Source organism: Grammomys surdaster, unplaced genomic scaffold (assembly GCF_004785775.1).
Source record: "Grammomys surdaster isolate TR1022 unplaced genomic scaffold, NIH_TR_1.0 100, whole genome shotgun sequence".
Taxonomy (NCBI): Eukaryota; Metazoa; Chordata; class Mammalia; order Rodentia; family Muridae; genus Grammomys; species Grammomys surdaster.
The window spans coordinates 1-10,586 of record NW_021604579.1 but is presented as its reverse complement, the minus strand read 5'-3'; the positions used below and the strand labels follow the sequence as shown (position 1 = coordinate 10,586).

The window sequence follows — 10,586 nt, the reverse complement described above, 5'->3', positions numbered from 1 at the left end:
ACAGACACAAGCAAAAAAAAGAAAAGAAATTAAGTTCCACAGAGCTTCTTACTAGGACATCTTAAGAATAACTTCTTTTCATAGATAGGGAGGACCTCCAATTAATTACAGTCAATTTATATGTATAAAAGAAACAGCAATTCCATGAAAGTTTTATGATGAAATAGAAGGATACTTCCAGGAATTCCTATGCTTTATAAATGTAACAAGAATGTAACCGTGTCTAAACTCAGGGTCCTTAGCAAGAATCCTACATACATGTGAGCTAATACACAAGACATTGTTCTCCACATCCTAAAAAAAGAAGCATTGAAAAATCAAAGGATGGGACTGTTAGTAACAGGATCTTGTCTAAGAGGGTTGCTGATCTAAGTTGTGTGGTAGCTTGAATAAGAATGTCCCCATAAGCCCAGGTACTTAAAAACGCGGTCCCTGCTTGACGGTGATGTTAGTGGAGGTGCAGCCTTGCAGGAAGAAGGGAGCCTTTAAGAGATCATGCCTTACTTCCAGTTTGCTCTCCCTGCTTCATGTTTGCAGTGGAAGCTGTGATCTCTCATCTTCTCCTGCTGACATCCCTTTCTGCCATGATGAACTTTTATCCCTTTGAAACCATAAGCCCGTATAAACGCTACATAAGTTGCTTTTCATCATGATGTTTTTATCACAGCAACAGAAAAGTAACTCATACAGGCTGAGACCATCACATGTCCATTAGAGTTCACGAGCGATGGCACATGACTGCATCCCAACACTCAGAAGTCTGGGGCAGGAAGAACAAGTTCCAGGGAAGCCTGAGCTATATATCAAAATCCTACACCCTGAAACAGAATTCGAGTCAATGGTGAGATGGTTTGTAAGGGGAGTATTCCCACAGCACTGCCTATCAAACCCTCAGGGAATGAGCTGTCATCTAACCTCCATCGCATCCTTCTCAATAGCTACAGGTGGGACATAAGCTCCAGCTTTATTCATTAGAAACATCACTTCAACTTCATCCATACTTAATGTTTCTCCTAGCCAAAAAAGTCAACGATGGAAATTTATGAATCAAAACATTATTGTTAGACATTTATTTAATATTTTATGTATATGGGTATAGCTGGTCTTTGGCTACTTTATGGGTTCTCTTTCTTTTGCCATTTTTCTACTTTTCAAACCTTTAATACTGGCTATGAAAAAAATGATAGGGGGGAAAGAGGGTGACTTTATTGATAAGCTACTTTCTGCTGATATAGGGATGCTGAGTTCCCTGGGACCAGTTTGATCTTCACTGTCAAGATATCTAATTCTTCTTGATGTTCCTTCTTTACACATGCACATGACCAATAGCAACTAACGACCTACCTTGCCTCTCGAGGCTCTAGCATTTATGTACCCTGTGCAAATTCCCCAGGATTCCAAATGTCACACAGTAGCAAAAAATAACTGCAGCTGGCAAAGTCACACTCAGCTGTTGTGAACAATCTGAAGCAACTCCATATCCCGCACTTTGGATTATAATGAAAATCTATCTCCATACTATTTCTGTGTTTTTCAAAGAAACCAAAACTCTCACTACATATGGGCATTTTTCCTACATGTATATCTGTGCACCACAGTGTGCAGTAGCCACAGAGGCCAGAAGAGGATCTCAGGGCCTCTGGAACTAGAGTTACAAACAGTTATAAGCTGCTAAGTGGCTACTGGGAACTGAATCCAGGTCCTCTATTTTCTTGACCACTGAGCCCCACCAATGGCAATTTCTAAAACTCAACACTACAAGACAATATAACAGAAAGACTTATTAATTTGGTTTACACACTGAAGAAAATATTAAAGGTCCTTGATTCTTGTAATCAAACGACTACTTCTATAAGAGCATGAACTTTGTATGCACAGTAACAGATCTGGAGTTCATAACACACACTGGCCTGCAGTCTGAGCAGAGTGTCTGAGGCAGTATTTGTTGGCATTCCTGGTGGGACAGCATGTACAATGCACAGTGCAAGTGTTTGGTGTTCAGAACAAAGGCTGCAGTGGAGTGGGAGATGCACACACTGCCAGGACAACTAGGTTCACTTCACCCTTGATGGTGAATTAATGTTTGTTCATTGTGTGTTCAGAATGCTGTTCTACATTTCCTCAAGCCCCACATTGAGTTGAATAATCCCTCCTGGGGTTTCAACCCACAGAATAAGAAGCTGGAAACTAGATGATGATTCCAGCCTTCAGATTAAAGGACAATATTTGTAAAACACCTATGTGAGTTCAATGTCCAGACGATGTAAAAAATTCTTACAACTTAGCAAGACAAATAGAATAATTAAGAAATTGTGTATGGCCCTTCCGCCTCGAGCCTGATCCTTGTGGCTGGAGCAGACACCGAGCTGGTCTGCTCCTGTGGAGACACCTTATCCTGAGCCATCCTAGAGGAGCCACTGCACTCAGAGCAGAGGGTAAGAAATCTCGCCCACTATCTCACGCCCTAGAATTACAACTGGGAGCCAGGGGTGCTCAGGAACCATCAGGCACCCAAACCCCATCCCTCCAGAATACTACTTCCCTTCCGTCCCGTGCCTAGTCCTTTTGGCTGGAGCAGACATCTAGCTGATCTGCTTCTGTGGAGACACCTTATCCTGAACCATCCTAGAGGAGCTGCTGCACTCAGAGCAGCAGGATTTCAGGATCCCAGAGGCGGCCTGAGTCCCAGGAGTTCTTCCACCCAGGAGCTTAAGATCACAGGAACACACAAACATCTGGACTCTGAGTATTTCTGACAGAAGCAAGAAAATTGGAAAGACAGACTCCAGTCAAACACAGTGAGCACAGGTAACATTATAGTTAACGAGATGGCGAAAGGCAAGCACAAGAACACAAGCAAGAGAAACCAAAGTTACTTGACATCATCAGAACCCAGTTTTCCTACCATAGCAAGCCCTGGACACCCCATCTCACAGGAAAAGCAGGATTCAGAATTAAAATAACTTCTCATGATGATCATAGAGGATTTTAAGAAGGACATTGTGAGTCACCATCCTCTGCACCTGTGCTGTTATGCCCGATCCTCCATCTCTATGCATTTCCCTGAGAAGACTGCCCAAGGAGAAATCCAAACTTAGGTGGTAGGCTGCGAAGTGATCCTTGTTCCTGTTTTTATTCCTGTTCCTGTTTGTGTTCCTGTTTTGTGGGGAGTATAAAAGTAATCTACACAGTTGAAAATATAGCATTTGGTTCTTTACCAGATGACTCTTTGTCTTTCTTTCTCTCGCCCTCAGCCCTCCGCCGATCCAAGGAACTCAGTCAGCTATGCTGGCGTAGCCGACAGGACATAAGTAACTCCCTTAAATTACAGGAGAACACAGGTAAACAGGTAGAAGCCCTTAAAGAGGAAACACAAAAATCCCTTAAAGAATTGCAAGAAAAGACAACCAAACAGGTGAAGGAATTGAACAAAACCATCCATGGTCTAAAAATGGAAATATGCCGGGCGGTGGTGGCGCATGCCTTTAATCCCAGCACTTGGGAGGCAGAGGCAGGTGGATTTCTGAGTTCGAGGCCAGCCTGGTCTACAGAGTGAGTTCCATAACAGCCAGGGCTACACAGAAAAACCCTATCTCAAAAAGAAAAAAAACCAAAAAAAAAAATAAAAAATAAAAATGGAAATAGAAACAATAAAGAAATCTCAAAGGGAGACTACCCTGGAGATAGAAAATGTAGGAAAGAGATCGGGAGTCATAGACACGAGAATCACCAACAGAATACAAGAGATAGAAGAGAGAATCTCATGTGCAGAAGATACCATAGAAAACATTGACACAACTGTCAAAGAAAATGCAAAAGGCAAAAGGCTCCTAACCCAAAACATCCAAGAAATCCAGGACACAATGAGATGACCAAACCTAAGGATAATAGGTATAGATGAGAGTGAAGATTCTCAACTTAAAGGGCCAGTAAATATCTTCAACAAAATTATAGAGGAAAACTTCCCTAGCCTAAAGAATGAGATGCCCATAAACATACAAGAAGCCTACAGAATGCCAAATAGACTAGACCAGAAAACAAATACCTCCCATCACATGGGAATGAAAACATCAAATGCACAAAACAAAGAAAAATTACTAAAAGCAGTAAGGGAAAAATGTCAAGTAACATATAAAGGCAGACTTATAAGAATTACATCAGACTTCTATACACCAGAGACTATAAAAGGCAGAAGATCCTGGACTTATATCATACAGACCCTAAGGGAACACAAATGACAGCCCAGACTACTATACCCAGAAAAACTCTCAATCACTATAGATGGAGAAATCAAGATATTCCATGACAAAACCAAATTTGCACAATATCTTCACACAAACCCAGCATTTCAAAGGATAATTGATGGAAAACGCCAACACAAGGAAGGAGACTACAACCTAGGAAAAGCAAGGAAGTAATCTTCCAACAACCCCAAAAGAAGATAGCTACACAAACATAATTCCACCTCTAATAACAAAAATAACAGGAAGCAACAATCATTTTTCCTTGAAATCGCTTAACATCAATGGACTCAATTCTTCAATAAAAAGACATAGACTATCAGACTGGATACATAAACAGGACCCAGAATTTTGCTGCATGCAGGAAACACACCTCAGTGACAAAGAAAGACACTACCTCAGAGTAAAATGGTCCCAAGAAGCAAGCTGGAGTAGCCATTCTAATATCAAATAGAACCAACTTTCAACCAAAAGTAATCAAAAAAAGAAGGACACTTCATACTCGTCAAAGGAAAAAATCTACCGAGATGAACTCTCAATTCTGAACATCTATGCTCCAAAGGCAAGGGCACCCACATACATAAAAGAAACTTTACTAAAGCTCAAAGCACACATTGCACCTCACACAGTAGTAGTGGGGGATTTCAACACCCCACTCTCTGCAATGGACAGATCATGGAAACAAAAACTAAACAAAGACACATTGAAATTAACATTGAAGTTATGAACAAAATGGATTTAATATCTATAGAACATTTCATCCTAAAACAAAAGAATATACCTTTTTTTCAGCACCTCATGGTACCTTCTCCAAAATAGACCATATAATTGGTCACAAAAAAGGCCTCAACAGATACAAAAAGATTGAAATAATCCCTTGCATCCTATCAGATCACCACGGACTAAGGCTGGTCTTTAATAATGACAAAACCAATGGAAAACCCACATGCATGTGGAAACTGAACAATGTTCTACTCAATGATGACTTAGTGAAGGAAGAAGTAAAGAAAGAAATTAAAGACTTTTAAAATTTTAATGAAAATGAGGAAACATCATACCAAAACTTGTGGGACACAATGAAAGCACTGCTAAGAGGAAAACTCATAGCTATAAGTGCCTACAAAAAGAAATTGGAGAGAGCATATATTAATAACTTGACAGCATACCTGAAAGCTCTAGAACAAAAAGAAGCAAATACACCCAAGAAGAGTAGACAGCAGGAAATTATCAAACTCAGGGCTGAAATCAACCAAGTAGAAACAAAAAAATAAAAAACTATACAAAGTATCAACAAAACCAGGAGCTGGTTCTTTGAGAAAATCAACAAGATAGATAAAACCTTAGCCAGATTAACCAGAGGGCACAGAGACAGTATCCAAATTAATAAAATCAGAACTGAAAAGGGAGACATAACAACAGAAACTGAGGAAATTCAAAAAATCATGAGATCCTACTACAAAGGCCTATACTCAAAAAAAAAACTGGAAAATCTGGATAAAATGGACAATTTTCTAGACAGATACCAGGTGTGAGAAGTTAAATTAGGAGCAAATAAACCATCTAAACAGTCCCATAAACCCTAAAGAAATAGCAGCAGTCATTAAAAGTCTCCCCTCTAAAAAAAGCCCAGGACCAGATGGTTTTAGTGCTGAATTCTATCAGACCTTCAAGGAAGACCTAATACCAATTCTCTTCAAACTATTCCACAAAATAGTCACGGAAGGAACACTACCCAATTCATTCTATGAAGCCACAATCACACTCATACCTAAACCTCACAAAGACCAAATAAAGAAAGAAAACTTCAGACAAATCTCCCTTATGGATATCGATGCAAAAATACTCAGTAAAATCCTAGCAAACCGAATCCAAGAACACATCAAAACAATCGTCCATCATGATCAAGTGGGCTTTACCCCAGGAATGCAGGGATGGTTCAATATTCAGAAATCCATCAATGTAATCTACTATACAAACAAACTCAAAGAAAAAAAAAAAACACATGATCATCTCACTAGATGCTGAGAAAGCATTTGACAAAATTCAACATCCCTTCATGATAAAAGTGTTGGAAAGATCAGGAATTCAAGGCTCATACCTAAACATAGTAAAAGCAATATACAGCAAACCAGTAGCCAACATCAAACTAAACGGAGAGAAACTTAAAGCAATCCCACTAAGATCAGGGACTAGACAAGGCTGCCCACTCTCCCCCTACCTATTCAATATAGTACTGGAAGTCCTAGCCAGAGCAATTAGACAACAAAAAGAAGTCAAAGGGATACAAGTAGGAAAGGAAGGAGTCAAAATATCACTATTTGCAGATGATATGATAGTATACTTAAGTGACCCCAGAACTTCCACCAGAGAACTCCTAAACCTGATAAATAACTTCAGCAAAGTGGCTGGATTTAAAATCAGATCAAACAAATCACTAGCCTTCCTCTATGTGAAAGATAAACATGCTGAAAAAGAAATTAGAGAAATGACACCCTTCACAATAGTCACAAATAATATAAAATACCTTGGTGTGAATCTAACAAAGAAAGTGACAGATCTGTATGACAAGAATTTCAAGTCTCTGAAGAAAGAAATCGAAGAAAATCTCAGAAGAGGGAAAGATCTCTCATGCTCATGGATTGGCAGGATTAATATAATAAAAATGGCCATCTTGCCAAAAGCAATCTACAGAGTCAATGCAGTCTCCATTAAAATCCTAACTCAATTCTTCACACAGTTAGAAAGAGAAATTCTGAAATTCACTTGGAATAACAAAAAAAAACAGGATAGCGAAAACTATTCTCAACAATAAAAGAACTTCTGGAGGAATCACCATCCCTGACCTCAAGCTGTACTACAGAGCAATAGTGATAAAAACTGCATGGTATTGGTACAAAGACAGGCAGGAAGATCAATGGAATAGAACTGAAGACCCAGAAATGAACCCACACATCTATGGTCACTTGGTCTTTGTCAAAGGAGCTAAAACTGTCCAGTGGAAAAAGGACGGCATCTTCAACAAATGGTGCTGGTTCAACTTGAGGACAACATGCAGAAGAATGCAGATCGATCCATTCTTATCTCCTTGTACAAAGCTCAAGTTCAAGTGGATAAAGGACCTTCACATAAAACCAGATACACTAAAACTAATAGAAGAGAAGGTGGGGAAAAACCTTGAATACTTGGGCACAGGGGAAAAGTTCCTGAACAGAACACCAATGGTTTATGCTCTAAGATCAAGAATTGACAAGTGGGACCTCATAAAATTGCAAAGTTTCTGTAAGGCAAAGGACACTGTCAATAGGACAAAATGGCAACCAACAGACTGGGAAAAGATCTTTACCAATCCCACATCCGATAGAGGGCCAATATTCAATATATGCAAAGAATTCAAGAAATTAGACTCCAGAGAACCAAATAACCCTATTAAAATTGGGGTACAGAGCTAAACAAAGAATTCTCAACTGAGGAAATGCGAGTGGCCGAAAAGCACCTAAAGAAATGTTGAGCATCCTTAGTCATCAGGGAAATGCAAATCAAAACAACCCTGAGATTCCACCTCACTCCAGTCAGAATGGCTAAGATCAAAAACTCAGGTGATAGTAGTTGCTGGTGAGGATGTGGAGGAAGAGGAACACTTCCCCATTGTTGGTGAGACTGCAAGCTAGTACAACCACTCTGGAAATCAGTGTGGCAGTTCCTCAGAAAATTAGACATAGCGTTAGCTGAGGACCCAGATATACCACTCCTGGGCATATACCCAGAAGATGCTCGAACATATAACAAGGACACATGCTCCACTATGTTCATAGCAGCCTTATTTATAACAGCCAGAAGCTGGGAAGAACCCAGATGTCCTTCAACAGAGGAATGGATAAAAAAAAAATGTGGTACATTTACACAATGGAGTATTACTCAGCTATTAAAAACAATGAATTTCAGAAATTCTTAGGTAAATGGATGGAACTAGAAAATATTATCCTGAGTGAAGTAACCCAATCACAAAAGAACACACATGGTATTCACTCACTGATAATTGGATATTAGCCCAGAAGCTCACAATACCCAAGATCCAACTCACAGGCCACATGAAGCTCATGATGAAGGATGACCAGGTGTGGGTGCTTCGGTCCTTAGAAGGAGTAACAAAAATACTCAAGGGAACAAATATTGAGACAAAGTGTGGGACAGAAACTGAAGGAGGGGCCGTCTAGAGACCATTCCACCTGAGTATCCATCCCATGTGCAGTCACCAAAGGTAGAAGCTGATGTGGATGTCAGGAAGTGCATGCTGACAGGAGCTTGATATAGCTGTCTCCTTAGAGGTCTGCAAGAGTCTGACATATTCAGAGGTGGATGCTCACAGCTAACCATTGAACTGACCAAGGGGTTCCCAATGGAGGAGTTAGAGAGAAGGAGCTGAAGGAGCTGAAAGGGTTTGCGGGCCCCATGGGGAGAGCAACAATACCAACCAACCAGAGCTCCCACGGTCTAAACCACCAACCTGGGAGCACTTAGGGAGGGGCCCATGACTCCAGCTGTATATGTAAGGGAGGATGGCCCTGTCGGGCATAGATGGGAGAGGAGATCCTTGGTCCCATGAAGGCTGGATGCCCAGTGTGGGGAAATTCGAGGGTGGGGAGGTGGGAGTGGGGGGTAGGTAGCGGCACATCCTCATAGAAGCAGGAGAACAGGGGATGGGATGGGGGTTCCTGGGCCGGGGGGTGAAGTAAGGGGATAACATCTGAAATGTAAATAAAATATTCAATTTTAAAAAGAGAGAGATGGACCAGTAATAAAAAAAAAATTGCTAAACTCAGGGTAGGGAGTAACCTGAAGATTTTCACCATTATATGATGAGGCAGGCATGCCATATACTGCTGAGGCTCCAGAAGCTGCTGGATTTTAAACCTGGTCTCCAGGAAGTCCTGAGACACCTGCTTCTTGCAACTGGCTGCCTCAAGCACCTGTGTGGTACTCCCTCCCCCAGAGGCTCCTGGGAAGAGTGTCTTCACAGAGGCATCTTTCTCCTCACATGCACTGTTGCCCTCAGCAGCATCTTGAGGCTGACTGACCTCTGATGCCTCTGGTGCTGGGTGTTCACTCAACTGGGGATGCTCTTGCTGGTCCATTCCAGGTGACAGAAAGAACAGCATCCAGCATCCCAAGAAGAGGCTCTTCAAGGGAGTCTAAAGCAGATGGCTGGGCTTTCTCTACTGTGCACACAGTGATGCTGACGCACAGAGGTTCCTGTCTCTGCTCAGGATTGTGGTTTGCGAGTGTTACAAGCTCTCTACGTGTACAATCGGCAGCATCTGTAGGCAATCCGTCAAATTCCTCTGCCATTTCTACATCGTCCCGGCTGCAATTTTTCACAGTTGTCTGCTGACCCAGCTCTAACTCTGTGCTGTCACTGTGGAAGCTCACACCTGCTGGCAATGAGGGACAGCCCTGAGAAGAAGTACCATCCCAAGCCTGCTCCCCTGCAGAATGATGGTCAGTTGTGGAGGGTCCTTCACTCACAGATACCAGCTGCAAGGGGTGCACCTGAGTGTCGGGTGTGTCTGAAAAGCCCTCTTCATTTTTGTCACTGGCCTGAGAACCATTTGTGAGCAATACCCTGCCTACATTTCGACAAAAGCTGTTATTCTGTGACAAGCTCCCAGGTTCCCACTGGCCTTGGTGCTTCAGGCACTCAGACTCCAACCTGGCTACCATGTCAAGGACACGGACTGGCTCATTCTGAAGTCTGCCAGTCCCAGGATTTTCTCTTTCCTTGGGTTCTTCACAAGTTTCTGCATCAGAGAAGGGCTCAGGTACAGGTGGCATACCTCGGGACTGGCCAGAAATCTTCACAATGGCAGGTGAATTCATGCAGTTTTTTGTGCAGCTAGCTAGCAGAGCAGTGGCTCTCTGCTCGAGGAAGGTAACCATCTGTATCACTGACAGAGGCCTCAGAGCATAGACACCATCCCCACTGTCATTCATGTAATGCACAGAACAGTGCCCAACGCCACACACAAATCATCCATTTCGTCTAGATTTTCCAGTTTTGTTGAGTATAGGCTTTTGTGGTAGGATCTGATGAATTTTTTAATTTCCTCAGTTTCTGTTATTATCTCTGCCTTTTCATTTCTGATTTTGTTAATTTGGATACTGTCTCTGTGCCATTTAGTTAGTTTGGCTAAAGGTTTATCTATCTTGTCAATTATCTCAAAGAACCAGCTTTTGCTTTTGTCTTTTCTTTGTATCATTCTCTTTATTTCTATTTGGTTGATTATTGCCCTGAATTTGACTATTTCCTGCCTTCTACTCCTCTTGGGTGTGTTTGCTTTTTTTTTTTTT

General features: G+C 41.5%; 1 pseudogene; it reads right to left on the bottom strand.

Annotated features, from left to right (window-relative positions):
- Positions 1–1,749: 1,749 nt before the first annotated feature.
- On the bottom strand, positions 1,750–10,259 carry LOC114637177 (annotated as a pseudogene).
- Between the last annotated feature and the right edge of the window lie 327 nt (positions 10,260–10,586).